The 17,813-nt window shown below is 34.4% G+C and overlaps 1 protein-coding gene across 1 annotated transcript in view; it reads left to right on the top strand.

Annotated features, from left to right (window-relative positions):
- Nucleotides 1-17,813, top strand: part of beat-VI (Immunoglobulin domain-containing protein beaten path VI) — a 157,482-nt gene that overhangs the window by 123,434 nt on the left and 16,235 nt on the right. The window lies entirely within an intron of this gene.

Genomic DNA, 17,813 nt, shown 5'->3' on the forward strand with positions numbered 1-17,813 from the left:
GCTGTGCGTCATTTGTGTCGTTTGCAACAAATTTCCATTTTCATGCGGCGACACGTAGCAGCGACATGGATAGTAAATAACAAAAATAGACGAAAAAATTGAAATTAATATCCACATAGCTTGCAAGAAATTCTAGTTGTTGACGACAAAGTAAGTGCAAGTTACTCATCCTTGCTCTCCGTTTGACCCCAGCCCATCTGTGATGGAATGTGAAAATAAATCGGTTGTCACTTTCGTCGCTTGGCACTTTGTCGAATTTGCTGGTTGTTTGTTGTTGTATGCCTTGGTATGCGCATTCCTTGTGACATATTTTCAGATCTGGCTGCGCTGCACACTTTCCTTTTGCAGCCGACATTGCTGCTCATGGCCAGCGCCAATTTATTTCCTTTGTAAAATATGCATTTGAATTTGTCTTTGATTGTTTTTAATTGCGTTTGTGAATTCAAAGAGAATTTGCGCTTATACGCTCTGACATAAATATCATTCACATACATATGTATTTATGTATATATTTTGTTTCTGAGTGGAGCTCTAATAAGTTCCCTTAATCAAAAGTCAGCACTAAGCTAATGACTTTTCGGTTTAGAAATTATTCTAGCACTCATTGTTAATCAAATCAAATCAAAAAAAAACAAACACTTTTAGAGTTTTTATGAACTGAAATCTTTGACAATACTTTGATTTCTAAATTGTCTTTCCGTCACGTATAAAATAGACTCCGCACTTCTATCATTCAGTTGGTATAGAAAATATAACTGTCCTCCTCTTGGATGATAGTTACGTATATCAATGGCAAACTTTTAATCCAAGAAAGTTGGAGTGTTTTCTATAGATGTACATTAGACTGCATCACTCGCCATACAAAAAAAATCGGTACTGCTTTTCCACTGGGATTTTAAAATCTATTATATTTTAAGATATTCACCAAAATATCTCGCAAAAATATTAAGATTTACGTGAGCTGGACCGATATGAAAAAACCTCCAAGAATTGAGTTTTTCATTAATAGAAACAGTTTTTTTTTTAAATATTTTTTTGAAAATAATCACCTCAGATGACTAAACAGGTTAAGCTTAAAAAATTTCCATAAAAATATTTTTTTTTTTTAATTTTCTGCGGAATCATAATAATGAGATTTTTGATGCTCTTTTTGAACTTTTTTCAAATACTGGCTTAAGAAAAACTTGAATAGCTTAGCCAAAACCTTACCAATTTAGACTTATGAAATATCATTGGTAAGATATTTTTCACCCTTTTAAGGTCATTTAGGGTATGAAATAGGAAGGCAAGATAAACGTCATTCCATGTTGAATTAAAATGTGTTAGTATTTGGTAAAGAAAAAATTGGGACGTGAATGAGACTTTTTGCAAAGAAATTAAAAGGGTGGAATAATACCTTTCCGCTGGTACCTCACAAGTCTATATCAGTAAAGTTTTGGAGCTGTTATTAAATTTTCCTTACACAAATCTTTGACAAAAGTTAAGTATAATAATAAAGTACAAGTTTTAAACTCGAAGTCTAAGATCCTTCAAAAGGGATTCCAAGCAGAAATGTTCAACGGCTAGTTATAGGGAGATTCGATGATCTCATAATTAAAATTCTGTTAGTCTGATCGAATATTATTTGTCAAAGATCCGGTGGAGAACATCGATGCACAGCTAGTTTCTTGCTTCTATTTTCTTCATCAGTAAAAATAACTTAAAAATATAAGAAAATGAATGCGGAAAAGTATGATCGATACTCAAATGCTTTTGTCGGAGCTAAGTACCGAGATTTACTGAATTATACATATGTCCCCAATTTCGGAAGATCATTAGAAGTACTATGAAGCTGGACAATAACACCCTTTACTCAATTTCGACGAGAAAGTATGGGTCTTTTGAACACTTTACTTCATTCTTTTTGTATATTTTTAAGTTATTTATTTAATTTAAATTGAGAAAGCAATTCGACACAATTCGTAATTATTCATAAATGAGAGCCCATCAGAAAAAACGGAGGGCATATCCGAACACACCGATCTAAATATGCCATAGAAATATCAGTGCTGTTTTGGAATTTTTCTGAAATAGGTTTTTTGTGGACCTATGATATTCAATGGATTAAAATGTCACGAAAATGAACCTAAGATAAATGTAATTAGCCTTTATAATAAAAATCCTTTATGCAATTATAGATTTAATTTCAGATAGCTAGATTTTTAAATTCTATATAACTTGGGACGAAAAAAATTGCAATCTCAAAGCACCAGCGAGCTGAAATCTTAAGTGGAAACAAAATTTGGCTGCAACTGCTTCTTTTAAAGGGATGTACATGCATATGTATGCAGGCACGAAAGAGATATTTAATGTTTTAATCTATTTTATATGTGTATGTATAAATGTATATATATTTATTACATCTTTGCAGAAGTCTGTAGCAGCAGATTTTCAAAAAAATGAAAGCATATCTAAGTCAATCTAAATCAATAACAAATATTTATCAAATATTTATATTAGGATATTTGGATTTGTTACTTTTCTTAATTATATGTATTTATTACAAATTTTTTTTTTTGTGGAATCAATGAGAAAAAGTGGTGTATGTATAAGGCCAATAGACGTCATATAAGGACCTAAAAAAGGCCCCTAAATGAGTCACAAATGAGGGGAATAAGAGTCTAATAAGTTAATAGTAAAAACAAATACTCTTAAAGCAAGCTTTCTAAATGTAAACGAAATTGGACCATAAATACTAGTTTACATAATATATCGACTCATGCGCACCTATCGGCAAAATTTTTGGTCCAGTTATTCTTTTTATTGTAGCTGATATACTTTATAAACATGAACCAAATCGGACTATAAATACGGGGTTTCCAAATATCTCGACTCCTGCTCCACCTATCGTGTGAAGTTTCAAGTCCCTAGGTCGTCGGGAAGTTGGTCAAAAAATAGGCTCCGATATAGGAGTCCTTACAAACTCATTTATGACTCCAAATATTTGCTGGGAACAGATAATCAACTCAACTGTTGTAAATTATTCTATATTGCAACAACAAAGCAATTAAAATAAAATCAAATAACAGTAAAGTCATTTTTATCGTCTCGTTCACAGAACAAAAATCGAGGTGGTTGTTTTAAGGTAAACGAGATAAATGTATGTACAATGGCTACAGCTCCACTGAAACGTCAAAATCTCGAAAGAAGGAGTGGCTAAGTCTTTTTTTGAAATGTTATGGATTTTTAATACTGAAATAAAACAGAGTTATTTCTATCAGTTCGATTTTGGATCCGAACTTTTTCTCTGTTCAGGCACAGTTTGAAAATTGCAAAACAAAACCTCGAAAATTGGCATTTCTGTATGTTTAGGTTAGGTTATTGATAAAACGTGCACTGACTCCTCTGTGTTCCGACTCGAATTTATGGAACCAAAATCTTTTATAAATGGCTAGCCTTAGCCCAAAAGTACATAATTAGCTACATTACTATCACACTTAATACTACTACTACTACTACTACTGCTACTAATACACATCATACTTAATTACTCGTGCACCACTTTTTCAGCATGTGAATTCAGTAAGACCTTCGAATTGGATATAAATAACTTTCAACATTTTCTTTTACTCTTTTAAGAAAAAAAAAACGGAACGAAAATACTTCTTAAGTGCCGATTAAAAAATTGCACGCCAAATCATAATTACCTCACTGTAAGATCTCACTGAAAATAAACAAATAAAGTTCTCCATTAACACAGTAATAAATGGCAAAAGTGCTAATTATGCTCATTAAACATTTATTGATAAATGTACACAATTATTGACACAGTAAAAAAATGCTCACAAAAACAACAACAACTATAATGAAAGTAATTATCATTGATATGTATATTTATAGACAATTGCATTAAAACAGAAGTTAAGCAATCGACATCCTACGAAATGCAAAATGAACAATGAAACGCGTTTCCAGCAAATAAATATTTGTTCCTTTCTCTCTCTTCAATTGCATTTAATTAGCACGCTTCCGCCAGCGCTTCTGCGTTCCTTCTGCTTCACAGCTACATAAATACTTCCCGCGCAATGCTTTAGCGTTTCATTAAAAGCACAGCGACCACGCGCGCTTGCAGGATATTTTTCTTTCTTTTGTACGATCGAAACAGTGGAAATGTAATACAGAAATCATTCGACCGTTCATAATTGCTTTCTCATTTACAACATTGAAAACACGAATCTCATTACCCCTCGCTTTCGTAACCGAACTCCTCGTACCCTCCCCCTGCCGCGCTATCAGCCGACCGTGGGGCGCGCATAAAACGAACCACGAATGATGGACCCAGAGACCGCTTTCGGGCGAGTTAGCTATGTAAGTAAGCTAAGTTGTATACGAGTACGTGCTATAGAATTTTGCGGGCCAATAGTTCGTATCACTTATTAACAATCGCTTTTCAACAAAAAAAAAAAAAAAAGATGATTGCCATTTGTGTGTGGTGGGGTTGATTGGTGAGCTTTGTATGTTTGTTCGAGAAATCGTAGATTGTTCAGCTAATAAGTTCATAATTGAACAAAAATGCTTTTCAAAAAAAAAAATAAAAAATTAGTTCATAAAAATTAACTAAAAATTCTGCATACAAACAAAATCATGTTTTTTATTTTTTCATTTTAATTTTGCACTAGAGGAGAAAAATAAAAGCAGACATAATGGTCTTCATATTTCCTCGCTCTCTATATTAGACATTTGCTGTGCATGAGTTTTTGTTTTTCACTTTTACTTACGTTTGTTATTACTATTTTTTGTTGGCCAGTTATTCAATTTTCGTAGTTAATGGTCAGGTGTTCGTTGTTTATCGCACCGGATTGCAGTCTCGGTACTTTGGAGGGACCTACAATTGTAAGCCGCCTCCGAAATGCAAAGGGTTTTATGGCGGCTGTTTTATGGTAGAAGTAAATTTGGCGCTTTACCATCGTCTGCCGAGGGGCGACCGTTGCTAGAAAAAACTTTTCGACAGCTACAGTGAGATCAGTGGTGGGTTCTCTATAAACCCTGTTGAGAACACTCCAACTGCTTAAGCCCAAGTTCAAATTTTATACCTGCATGAGACCGAAGGCAAAATGTCCGGTGCTGACTGACTCGGAAACGCAGCCCATTTTGGTTGTGTCTGTTACCGTTATAACCATCTGCACAAGTCATTTAATTTTTGCAAATAAATAGAACTAAAATTAGATAAAAATATTAAACACCATAATAAAGGTTTTAAGTGATGTGATTGAAAATCAAAAAATATTTAGTCGTCGCTCAAGGCGTTCAAAGTTTTCCATGTTTTTTTTTTTTTTGTATGGGGGAAAACCACTTTTCATAGGAATTGTATAGAATTCCTAAAAATCGATATTTTTCGGTCGGAAAAATCTTTTTTTTTTCTTCAGGAGATTTGCAATAATAAAACTCAATTGTTTACAATTTTTTAGTACTAACGATTTTTTATTTATCTCCGCATTGCATTTTCTGGGATTTTCTGGGGGTTTTGGTGAACCTCAAAATATAGTTCCTATGAAAAATTCCGAACGAAAAATATTGATTTTCAAGAAATCTATACCATTTTCTATGAAACGTGTTTTTCCCCATACAAAATACATGGAAAACTTTGTGCGCTTTGAGCGACCCCTTAATATTTTCTGATTTCGAATTAAAAAACGGTGGTAGGGGGTGAGCGCATAAAAATTCCTAATTCAGTTTTAGTAAGAATTTATGTGTAGTATTCAGCCGCGTTTGAACAATAAATTGAACGGATCTCTTATGGTAGAAGCCGTAAACTAATTTCTATCGGGGCATATAAAAATTCACAATCCGATTGCATCTCCCAGCTACTGACTATTTGTATTTGTGCAAGTAAATAAGTAGATATGTTTATAATTCCGTATTTCCATCACGACTTAGCAATTGCGTACCCTTTTCAGAACTTTACAATTAATTTTCCTTAATGGAATTTCTCTATAATTAAATATTCCGTTGAATAAAATGAGCAAACTCACTCACTAATCCAACAAAAAAAGTACTTATGTACAAATACAAACATACATACATATTTATGTATAAATGCATGTAAATATGAAGATATGGCTTCAAGTGGCACGTTTTACAAACTCCGGTTTAAGCGCTAATAATAACAAGGCCAGTGCAATTGTTGAAAGCGCAAATTGTGGAATTAAATATTGAAATTTTATAAAAGCAAACTTATGTTTTCTTTTTATTCGAAGTCCAAAGTGTTTGCTACTTAGGTATAACATTTTTTTTTTTGTTCTCGTTTTTACAATAATCAACAATGTTCAAACAGAAAATAAAGTTTTTCCTTTTACTTTTTTGTTTTTTTTTTTTTGTTTTTAAGCCAAAACAAAGCTGATAAAAATAAAATTTTAGAAGCGATGAGTAAAACAGAGGGATACAGAGTGCGAGTTTATTAGCAGCATAATTTAAGGGTCCCGCAATTGCATAGTATTCGCACATTGATAAGGGCGGAGGGGAAGAAAATTAAAACAAAAATGTTATTAACCGTTTTACTAAAAGCGAATGAATGCTACTCTATATCAGAAACTTGAATTTCATTACTTATTGAGTTTGTGAGTGAATAATCGCCTTTTGGCGTGAATATAAATATCAACAAAATTATTTTACGCATATTTGGATATGCAGGATTTCAGCGCTCACTCGCTCGTGGATATTATTTGTGCATTCATATGTACACTTAGTCAATGTTTTATGTAGGTGGCCCTGCTTCATTTGCCCTTAGCCTGAATGTGCAAAAGCGCATTTGCAACAACAAAATTTTTGAGCAAATAATACTTTTAATTCAAATTTGACCTCTAAAAACAAATCATGAAATGAAAAGCACAACGCTTGTGCATAATTTCAAGCAGCGCACCTCAGTTATGAGTGCATTTAATACATACATACATACAAATGTACATCTAATTTAGCATCATTACATAAGGGAGTGATATACTCGTAATAATATCTGCAACGACGATTTCAATGCAATGCAAAAAGTTGCATATAAAGGAAGCTATTTAAACCACCAAAAAATCACAGCAATGCATTTCCGATAGCGATTTTTACTGTCGCAGCCCTTCGCTGAGACTGAAAGCGGCTCTACTACTAAGTAGCACATTTCTCATATAGACTCCGAATTATGATGTGTTTTCTTTTATTAAGTATTTAGCAGAAAGTACGCCAAATAATTTTGACCGCCTTTACTATGCAAATATCCCTCTGTACATAGACGAAAAGATTTACATATATGATCTCTTCTTCTTTATAAATCATCTTTTGGAAACCTAAGAAAGGGATGACTAAAAATTGAAATTTCTAGTTTTAGGTAATTTATTTTTATCGAAATTTAATTTTTTTCCAGCACTGAGGCCTCGATGCACAGTGGTCGAAAATTTGTATTTTCTGTACATAGCTCACTGGAACCTTAGTTTTTAACTCAATATGATTATTTTTTTTTTAAGAAAGTTTAGCAAACTTGCAAGAGACCACTTGAGCTCGAATTTTACATTTCCACTTCCTTGTATTAAATTTTTTAGTGCAAAGTGCCGAAAAGTAGTAATTTGAAAAAAAATCGATTCTCTGATCCCAATTGTAAAATTCCCCCAAAACCATAAATGTCGAAAAATTTGAATGTTAAAAAAAAAAAATAGTAGCCAAAATTAAATTTTTTTTTAGTTTTTAGAAAAAATTTTAGTTTTATAGATCAAGAAATTTTAGTACAATAAAGTGCAAGTTTCTATTGGCTAAGAGTTCGCATTGATTTTTAAAAATATCTCTTATAAGAATACAAGCTACAAATCATGCAGATGAAAAAAATTACTAAAAATTAACGCGAACTATAACTATATAACTATAAAACTGCATACTCAAAATTTTTTTAAAAACTTAAAAAAAATTTTGATTTGGTGAATTTTTTTAATAAAATTTTTAATTTTTCTTGTGAATTTGTCTTCGTTTTGGGGTTACCCCTACAAATGTTTTCAGTTAGTTAAAAATCAACGGAAACTCCTATCCACTTGAAACTTGCACTTTATTATACTAAAATTTAACTATCTCATAAAGCTGCATACCCAAAATTTTTCTAAAAACTGAAGATAGAAATTAATTTCGATTAAGTTTTTTTTACAACATTTCAAATTTTACTTGTTAATTTTGTCTTCGTTTTGGGGGAACTCCCTACAAATGTTTTCAACTAGTTTCTTTTATGTAAGATTTATTAGCTGAAACAGGAGAATAGATCTTCGTCAAAATTGCTACTTTTTCTGAACGTTGCACTAAAAAATTTAATATAAACCTATGTATAAAAATTAAAAAATCGGGCTCAATTGGTCTCTTGCAAATTTTATAAGCTTTCATTAAAACAAAAATTAATTAAGTTGGTTGACAAATGAAGGCTCCAGTGAATTATGAACATTCAATTTCAGTTTTGAACCACTGTGCGATGGAGGCGAGCCCGCTGACCACGATACCTCGGGGTACTAAGCGCGCCCACAGTTAAATATTTTCTTTTTTCATTCAATTATTTTGGCGTAGCCCGAAGTTCGCCCTCCCCGCTTGTGTCACCACTAATGGGTAGCAATCAATTTTCTAATTTCTTCAGCAAAAGCTAATCAATTCGCTTTCACAATTCTGCAAGCAAAAAAATTTAACTATTTTAATTACAAAACGTGAATTGCGCACAGCTGCAACTGCAATACTAAATTCATTTAGCTTTTCTGCGAAATTTTTCTTTGTGTTCTCTTCAGAAATACCAGAGCAAACGTTCATTACTCCTAACAGTCTGCACTGCACACGCCATGCCTCAAGCACAGGCCGGACCCTTTCACCCGCAATTGACCGGGCAACAACAGCTCAGAGTCAACTTTTTATCAACGCATGAGTTTGAGGTTTTTCCCCGCGCTCAACGCTGCAGCAAATTTCTTTGATTTAGCATCTAAAAGATTCTTTCATACGAATTGCAATCAGCTTGTTCCTGCCAACGTCGTCGCCTCTTGCACCTACGCAAGCGCGGTCGGTCACCTCCACACCCTTTTAAGTGCTAAAGTTTTTCTCAACTTTTACTTTAATTATGAATTTTTTTTTTTACCAACCATATTGCCCGCTTCAGTCTACATGCATAAAAACCATTACCGATAGTAGCCGGAGGTGGCGGTATGCGGTAACTTGAAGAAGTTCAAAGAAAGTGCAGAGGACATGGCAAAAGGATGAAAGGATGAAGGAGACTTATTGAGCGTTTTACAGAATTCATGATTGATTATGTGAAGCGCACAAAAAAGGCGGCTTGGACGAGCAAAAATGAGAAAGAAAAAGGTATGAAAAGCCAGTCAACGGCTGCTGCTGCACTTTGCTCTGCTGGCGTTGGCAGTAACGGATGAGCTGGATTCAAAGTGTCCACATTGTGCCATCATTTCGAGTAGTGTGTAAGAATGGTGACGAAAAAGGTTAGAGATGAATTAAAGTAGCAAAGCGGAAGGCGGAATTCCGCGGAAGCGCAAATTGCTCCTGTTAAACTCAGATCAGGCGGAAGTGCATTGTAAGGGGCGGGGCCGGGGGCGGCTGCGGAACAAATTAAAGGAAAGTGAATAGAGAGCAGCGGAATTTCTACTTAACGCATAAAAAACGTAAAATTGCGGATGAAGCTGTGAAAGCAAAATATGTGAAGGCTGAGCGAAGAGATATCCACATACCACTGCAGGAAGCAGCAACCCGCAGCTGCAACAAAAAACAAAATACAAGAACCAGCTACGCCAACACCGTCAAGCAGCCACTGGCAATTGAGCAAGACGCGCTTCGCACGTACTTACATACATACATATGTACATATGTATGTACCTCAACGGCAGTTGTAATAAGGATGTGGAAGAGTGCGCAAGTGCGTTATGTACGAGTATGTTTTCGCCCACTCTTGGACAAGTATTGGAAGAGTTTTTCATTAAACCGGACATTACTATCAAGCTAGTAATTAAGAATAATCGAAGATGTGGCAAGCGTTTGATGTAAGCGCAGAGTGGTGGGGGGCAGAAGGTGGCGCGCTAGTGAAAGTATGGTGTAAAGTTAGCATAAAAAACTCAATAAAAATTGCCATCGTAGCCAAGGAAACGGCAAGTTTAACGCTCATTGATTTGATTAAAAATGAGTGGTGCTTGTGGCGGTGATGGTGAGGATGGTCATTGTAATGGTGGTGAGTATTCCAATACTCTGCTAGCTGACATTGACTATGCGGCGGCCGAAGCGGTAATGAGTGCATTTTCTCTTCCGTTCGCCGTTTAAATAAGCTGTAATTTAAAGTGAGCTTAATCACAATTAATTGCTGTTAAATATTATACTTTACGAGGGATAACTGTGTTGGTAGTAATAGTAAACAGGTCATTGTGTGTGTGTGTGTGTGTGCTTTGATTGTCATTTTTTTTTTTTTTTAATTGCACAAAACTAAAAATGCCAGCAACGCGAGGCACCTGCTGTGGCTGACGCTTCCTGGTTGACGGCAGCTATTTTGCAGAAATTACAGGATCTGTGTTGTTTAAGACAGGATAACCGTTGCAGATATGCGAGTGCAACATTACCTCTGCTTTACCAACCCTGCAAAAAATGCGACTAATCGGGGATGACTCCGGGAATAATCGCAAAGGAACTAATACCACTTTTGAGATCTTTATAGGGAATTAACTATTCGCTTTTGTTCCAGCATGTCCTATGAAGAGACTAATTCCTTCCCTTTATACCCGAACGGGTACAAAACGGGACTAGTCAACCAGGGTGCTCAAGTTTGTTAAGCGAATACTTTCTCTCTGTGCCAACGCCGCACATAAAATTTCATTGAGTAAGTGCGTATATATATTATTAAATCGGTAATGGTACCCATTAGAGATGATTCAGGGACCAATTGATCTCCAATTAAACCCGTATGAGACTAGTTGCGACTAATTAATGCCCAATTCTACCCGATTGAGAGTAATCTCGGAATACTCTCTTTACAGATTGGTCTCACAACTTTTTGCAGGGAATATATATGTGTGTACGTGTATAAAATGTGAATGTTTATCTATGTGCATATATTTTTATTTGACTTTAAATCTCGACGCTGTTCACATCAGTGTCAGTTGCAAATTGTGCGCGCACAAATGTGAGTAGGGGTATTCTCAGAGTCTCTCAAAGCCCTTGCATGGTGCACGGATTGCACGATAAAAACTGGGTTTCTTATGGCACAACTTTGCAAACCGTGCAATCTGTGCACCGTGAATGGGCTTTGCAAGACTGGGAGAATACCCTCAGTATGATTGCTGTTTGCTCTGTCCATGTACATATGTATATGTGTAGGCATTTATAGAGGTTGGTATTAAGGTTGTGTGTGCGCTAGTATGAGTACACGTTTAATATTTAATTATTACTAACATGGCCAAGTATTTACTGGTTTATAGTTAAGCTCTAAGATCAGCAGAATGCGCACAAAATTGAGCTTTCTGATAGAAGTCTAACTTAAAATATAGAAAAAATAGAGTATGTATTGTCACCTGTTTGAAAAATTCAGTTTAATTAAAACGATAAGATAAAGTAAATTTTACAATAAGGCTGTCAAAGGAAAGAGGCTTAAAAAGGCTTGCAGCTGAAATTATTTTTGGCGAAGGTTGCCATATCTTTCAAAACTTTAATTTAATTTAACTATTTAGATAATTTAAATTTTGCAACATGGGTATCAAACAAAAGACGTTTAGAAAAGGTTACTGCCCAAAATATAAATATTTTAGGATAATATGATAAAATAAATAAAATATTACAATAAGAGGTTTAATAAATTTTACTCTAGAAATATTTTTGGGTCAGGTTGCCACCTATTTGAAATATTTAATTCAGATAAATTGATGACAATCTAAATGAAACAACCAATTGAATGAACAAACCAAATGAAAGTATTTGAGAAATCCTTGATTTATAAACATCTTCAAATATTTGCTATTGCCCCGAGCTTCGCGGCGCCTTCAAAATATTTTTGTTTTGTTACTTCCTTCACAACATCTTGTACTACTAGTTAATACTGTAGGATTTGTACAGAAAATAGATTACTTTTTTTCAAATAAAAAATAAAAATGTTTTTCAGCGTTTCTTGGATTTAGATATATTTTTTTCAACATGCTAGTACTTGACTAAGAACCAACGACATTCAGCAGAGACTATTCGGAGGGAACTAAGATTCATTTTTAGTAAACATTATGACACACCTATCAGAAACATATTGGCTGCATTAAGGACTACGTCGAATAAAATTGCCCGTCATTCGTATTTCCATATTGGATCAATGAAATATTAAAATTAGATGAGTGTCATTTCGTTAAATTAAACAGTTACTTAACGTGAAAACTGCAAGAAATTTGGAATAGCGAGAAAATATTTTAACATGTTCCAGAAGCGACTAATAAGCCTTTCAAAAAAAAAACTTAAAAGGTGCTAGTTACCACAAAGAAGACTTCCGCTTTGTCAAACAGTTCAAAGCCATCCGAACTAATGCCCGAAATAATGGTTCGCTTAAAAAGAAGGGAAGGAAGTGACCATACCAACGCAGAATCCGAACATTTCAGGATGAAAATTGCCAAGTAAGGTTAACTTCTTAGATTGTTTCATTGAACTAAGATAAAACAGCAGGTGGAGGATTTACAAGGTGAAAAAAATAACGAGTAAAATTGCTGAAACATTTTTTTGAGAAATTCGTGTGTTAAAAAATTATAGCTCTTGTTACTTTACCACTTTATTTAAATTTGTAGTTAAATCTAAAAATAAGATGATTTTTTTTTTTTGTAAAACTTGCCGGATTACTTTTGTAGGGAAAATCCCAAGTTTTCAAATGAAAAGAAAAAACACCAAAACACGTAGATGTTATGTTTTTCTAGATTATGTCACTTTCCCTAGATATTTTATTTTTTCTGAAAAAAATATTCAAATTATAACGAAGGTAAAAACATATCAGAATTTTAGATATTTTTTTTTTTCAGTTGTATTTAAACTAAAGGCCGGCAAATGTTGAACTAAAAAAAAAACAAAAAAAAGCACGTTGCTCATACATGTTTGACAATGACATATGAAGACACTGTCGAATAAATTGAAATGAAATCATGCATCAAATCTGTGCATGTCAACACAAGCGGCAAGTGCAATACATGCAACATAGTCAACATTATTAATTTGCATTGTTTATACGTGAAGGGATTTTTAAAATTTTGGAAGCTCCTATTATGGTAAAATTTACTAAACAATTGTCTATATATATTTTCATACAAGGCAGGATTAAAACGTTTGAAAAAAATGCTGCAGAAACACAACAGCGAACAACAGCTTAGCTAAGTAGCAATGACATCCTAAAGCAGTATGTTCGACATGGAATGACATAAAACTTTTTTTTGAGTTAACACGATATGCAATTTTTAATTTAACCTTGTTCTTAAACAAAAAAAAAGAAGCTTTTAACGAAGAAAATTAGTGAATTAATAAAAAGTTTTAAATGGTCAAATGAAAATGCGTAAGAATCTTTTTTATGAAATATGAGCAGGTAAGATTGTTACGCATACGCCGTGTCCATTAAGGCGCGCCTTGGCGTATCACGGACAAAAGTTTAGCGTGTGTCAGTTCTATTTGAATACCTATGTCGAGAAAAAATTGTGGATGCAAAAAAAAATTTTTTTGGCACCCGCTAAAAACACATGAAACACTTTCTTATTCAATGTCCGATTTTTAAAATTAATGTTTCCGTAAAGGCCTCGCTCAGCACCATAATTGGTCATTAAACAGTTTTGGCCTTCAAAACCATTTTGATTTATATCACTTCACTTTACTTATTTTGGAAATACTATCCCTAAATTTTAATTTTTATAAAATAAATTTAAAGCTCTCAAAAAACGATGATGACCTTTCAAAAAAAAAATGATAGGCATTCTTCACAAACAAAAAAGTTATAACGTTTTAAAGTCCAGCACTTAGCTGTTGCTAACTTTTGCGCTTCGATAATTATGTGCAGTCCTTTCGTGATTCGAGTACGCTGTATCGCTCCTGACTGTCAAGTTTAGAAAAAATATGTGGAGATTCACTTAAAACAGCATTTTGGGTATGGCATAAAATATCTGTTAAACTTATGAAATCATCATATCGATCTATCTTGTTAGTAAATAACAGTAATATACAATACCGAAATGCTAATCTGGTATTTGAATAATTTTGTTCTAATTATGGTATCCTAGCAGTTCTTCTGGCAAACGAACTCTAGGAGTGCACCACAACGTATACTTAATATACTTCTCCTATTTGTATGCTCTCTCTCTCTGAGGCTATAAATATCCAGAAAGAATTGTTGAATGTAGAAATTAGAATCTAAAGATATAATTTCAAAAAGTTTATACAACTTATTAGATCATTATGAAACGAACCTTTACTGATTTGAGTGAAAGCACATAGAAAACTCTAAATGAATAGCAGTCGCGCCTAACAACGTGCAATGTCTAGCTATATGCTCCTGCTGCGGCCAGATGTGGCTGATTACATATTGGCAGCTATTACTTTTTCATGTTGTATACTCTGAGGCACCACAGCTTTTCATTTAGAGAAAATGTGCAACGAAAATTCAGCGCAGGGATGGGCGAAATCAAGAAAATGAATAATTGAATAAAAAAAAAATAAGAATAAATTTTCATTCATCATTTCAAAAATTTTGAATGACGAATAAATTTTTATTCTTTATTCAAGCACTTTNCAAAGTGATTCTGAGAATTCCGCTGCTCGAATCAGCTAAATTGGAATTAAATCCAACACACACAACAGTTCCCGAAGTGAAACAATACGTCTTCAACTCAGCTCAAATTCTACATAAATATGTACATACATACATACATTTACATAGCTTCAGTTACTAAAGTGACTAAGTGATGAAGTTTCTTCAAGCTGAAGTTGTCCCGTTGTTATTATGCAACTCAAAATTGTTGTTGTTGTTTATGGAAAAGTTGTAGTTTTTAAACGCGCTTAGGTTGATTCACACACACACACACCCGCAGCTGTATCGCTCTAGCGTTGTATGTATTTACTACAGTAGTTTACGAATATTAAAAACCAAAAGAGGAAATGAGAAAAAACAACAATAAAATTTACTAGCAAAAACATAAACAAAAACTTATCCAAAATACCAACAAAAGCGGCGAGCGCATGACGTGCTTTCTATGTACATACATTTTCTGGATGTACTCGTAAACTTCCTTCGCTGCTATTGTTGTGGCGGTTGTTGTTATCGTTGTAGTTGTTGTATTTTTATTATTGTTAGCAAAGTTGTTGACATCGCCGGATGTGGCTAGAATTTTGCATTAAGTTGAAACTATGCTCCGCTGTTGGCGTTAAGTTCGGTCGTCGTCGCAGCGCCGCCACGCGTGCGCGTTGTTTGTGCGAGTAGGAAAATGGACTAGTACCAAGCTGGAGCGAATCCACTGTAGTAAATTTAGAATAATGACTAGCTTGCGATAGCTCATCTTTCTACCTTAGCAATTGGCAACGTAAAGCACTGGTGTACATCCTGGAGAATCATGCGTTCGGGTTCTGGGGCATACAAAATTTTTTGGCAATTTTTTTTTTTGTTGCTAATCAAGCAATCACTCAAGATTGAAAATTTAATGCTCATATTTTATTTGTTGAAAAACCTGCGTCATCTCGTATGGACTATGTTCGACTCCATCAGAACCGTAAGCTATAACTTTGTGGCAACCGTGGCACAACCGAAATGTGCGGCAGGGACGATAACTTAACTTCTGGTTTTGACATTGGTTCGTGGAATTCCAATTCATACTAGTTCTAAACCAGAAATTTATTTCCCTATATAATGATTTCCCTGCAGGGATATATTTGTTGTTGTGAATGAGCTCACACATGTGAAGTGAAATGCTATCACTTACATACATAGAATGTGTGCGAAACTTTTAGTTTGTTTTTGTCAAAACCGTTAGCTTTTGTTTAACTCGTGCGGTTAGTAATTGTTGGTACAACAATAAGTGCAACAACAGGAAACTGTTGCTTGCCACAAATCCTATCCAAGCCGCCAGAAGAGTCAAATGTCTACAAATGCCATTTAGCATTTTAAAGAGTTGTGTTTGTAATTTAGGTTTACACTGGTGTAACTAGTACATGCATATGTACATATGTAAGTATATTTGTGTATGTATGTTTGCATGTGCGTTTCACGCCCTGCAACGGTGCGTACAAATGTAGGTATGTATGCGCGGCTGCGTGGCACTCTAAGTTAAGTAATGTCGTCCTACTGGTTCTCAGGAGGAGCCTCAGTGAAAAACAAAAATTACATTTCTGAAAAAAGTAATTGAGATTCCTGCAAACATACATGTATATACTTTATGTGCATATAAAAAATAAAATATTTCTAATTAATTCCTCAGCACGCGGCTGTTATGCTAAGTTCCTTCCGGTTTTTAATTTGGAATTTTAAAATGTTACAATATTATAAGTCCCATTTATAAATTCAAAAAAATCGCTAGTCGAAAATTGCAGAACAAAAAATTTGTAAATATATTATATATATTATTTATGATCTCTGTCATATCAGGCTTAGCGGGTTAAAAAACTTTGTTCACTACTTCGAATAGTGCAAGTGTTAACTAAGAGATCATCAAGAGTCGAAGACATTGGCACCGAGGCACATAAGCATAAGTAGGACTTTTAGGAGTTAGTGCATGGCACGCACCAGCATCTGTCCCCTTCGTCCGTTTTGTTTTTCTAGGTCATACTAACGGGTGATTTTTTTGAGGTTAGGATTTTCATGCATTAGTATTTGACAGATCACGTGGGATTTCAGACATGGTGTCAAAGAAAAAGATGCTCAGTATGCNGATAGTTTCTAGCTGCTGATACAATTCAACAGTTAGCGAAGTGTTCTTTCAGAATAAAAGATGCTGCGCTTTCTGGTACAATTTTCGGTTGCTAATCCTGACGATCGTCATTTGAAGCTCATCGAAATTAGTCTACATAGATATAAACTGAGGGGCAATCTAGATCTACGTGTAAAGAAAGAGAGGCAGAGACACATTTTAATCTCAGCTATGAGACTTTCGGTTATGTCGACTTTATCCTTCCTTAGATTAAACAAATAATTATTTTATGCGGTGTGTTGGTGTTGGTTGATTTTTCTGACAGGGTGGTGAGATGATTTATTTTGGGATAAATTTCCGTCATCCCTTGTCAAGCTGAGTTTGCAGACAAACCGGTTTCGGCGTTGTGCCATCTTCAGTGTAATTTTTCGTTCACATCTTATGCGGTTTTATTTCTATCGATCGGATATCGAAAATTTTTTTCTTTCTTGATAAATTCTGTTACCCCTTCTGGATAGATCCGCTCTCACTGACCTTTTCGGATCCATGTTCTTTCCTTGCGTGATATCCGTGTATTAATTTGCTTGTATTGATGTAAGTTGGGCCGACTAAAGCCGGTCATTAAAGGAAATGCTGTTATAATTTTTCTTCGACTGGTATGGTGATAAATACATTTTTTATTTCGTGAGAGGAAAGTTTAGTTATGCGTCATGTTTTTACTAGTAAGCGTATTTGAAATAAAATTATGACAAGTAACTCGACTTTAGCCCCCCCTCGATTTTTTTTTTTTTATATATAGAGCAAATATACTATGTTTGTGTATACACTGAGCCAAAAAAAGTACAGTGGTTTTTTCAACCAAGTTATCTTTTGGATTTTTCATGGTAATTACACCGTTTCACATTGGTTGAAATGACCGGTTTCAGCGGCAGAAAGTCCATTTTTAAA

Source organism: Rhagoletis zephyria, unplaced genomic scaffold (genome assembly GCF_001687245.7).
Source record: "Rhagoletis zephyria isolate East Lansing unplaced genomic scaffold, Rhagoletis_zephyria_1.1 Rzeph_scaffold_00048, whole genome shotgun sequence".
Lineage (NCBI taxonomy): Eukaryota > Metazoa > Arthropoda > Insecta > Diptera > Tephritidae > Rhagoletis > Rhagoletis zephyria.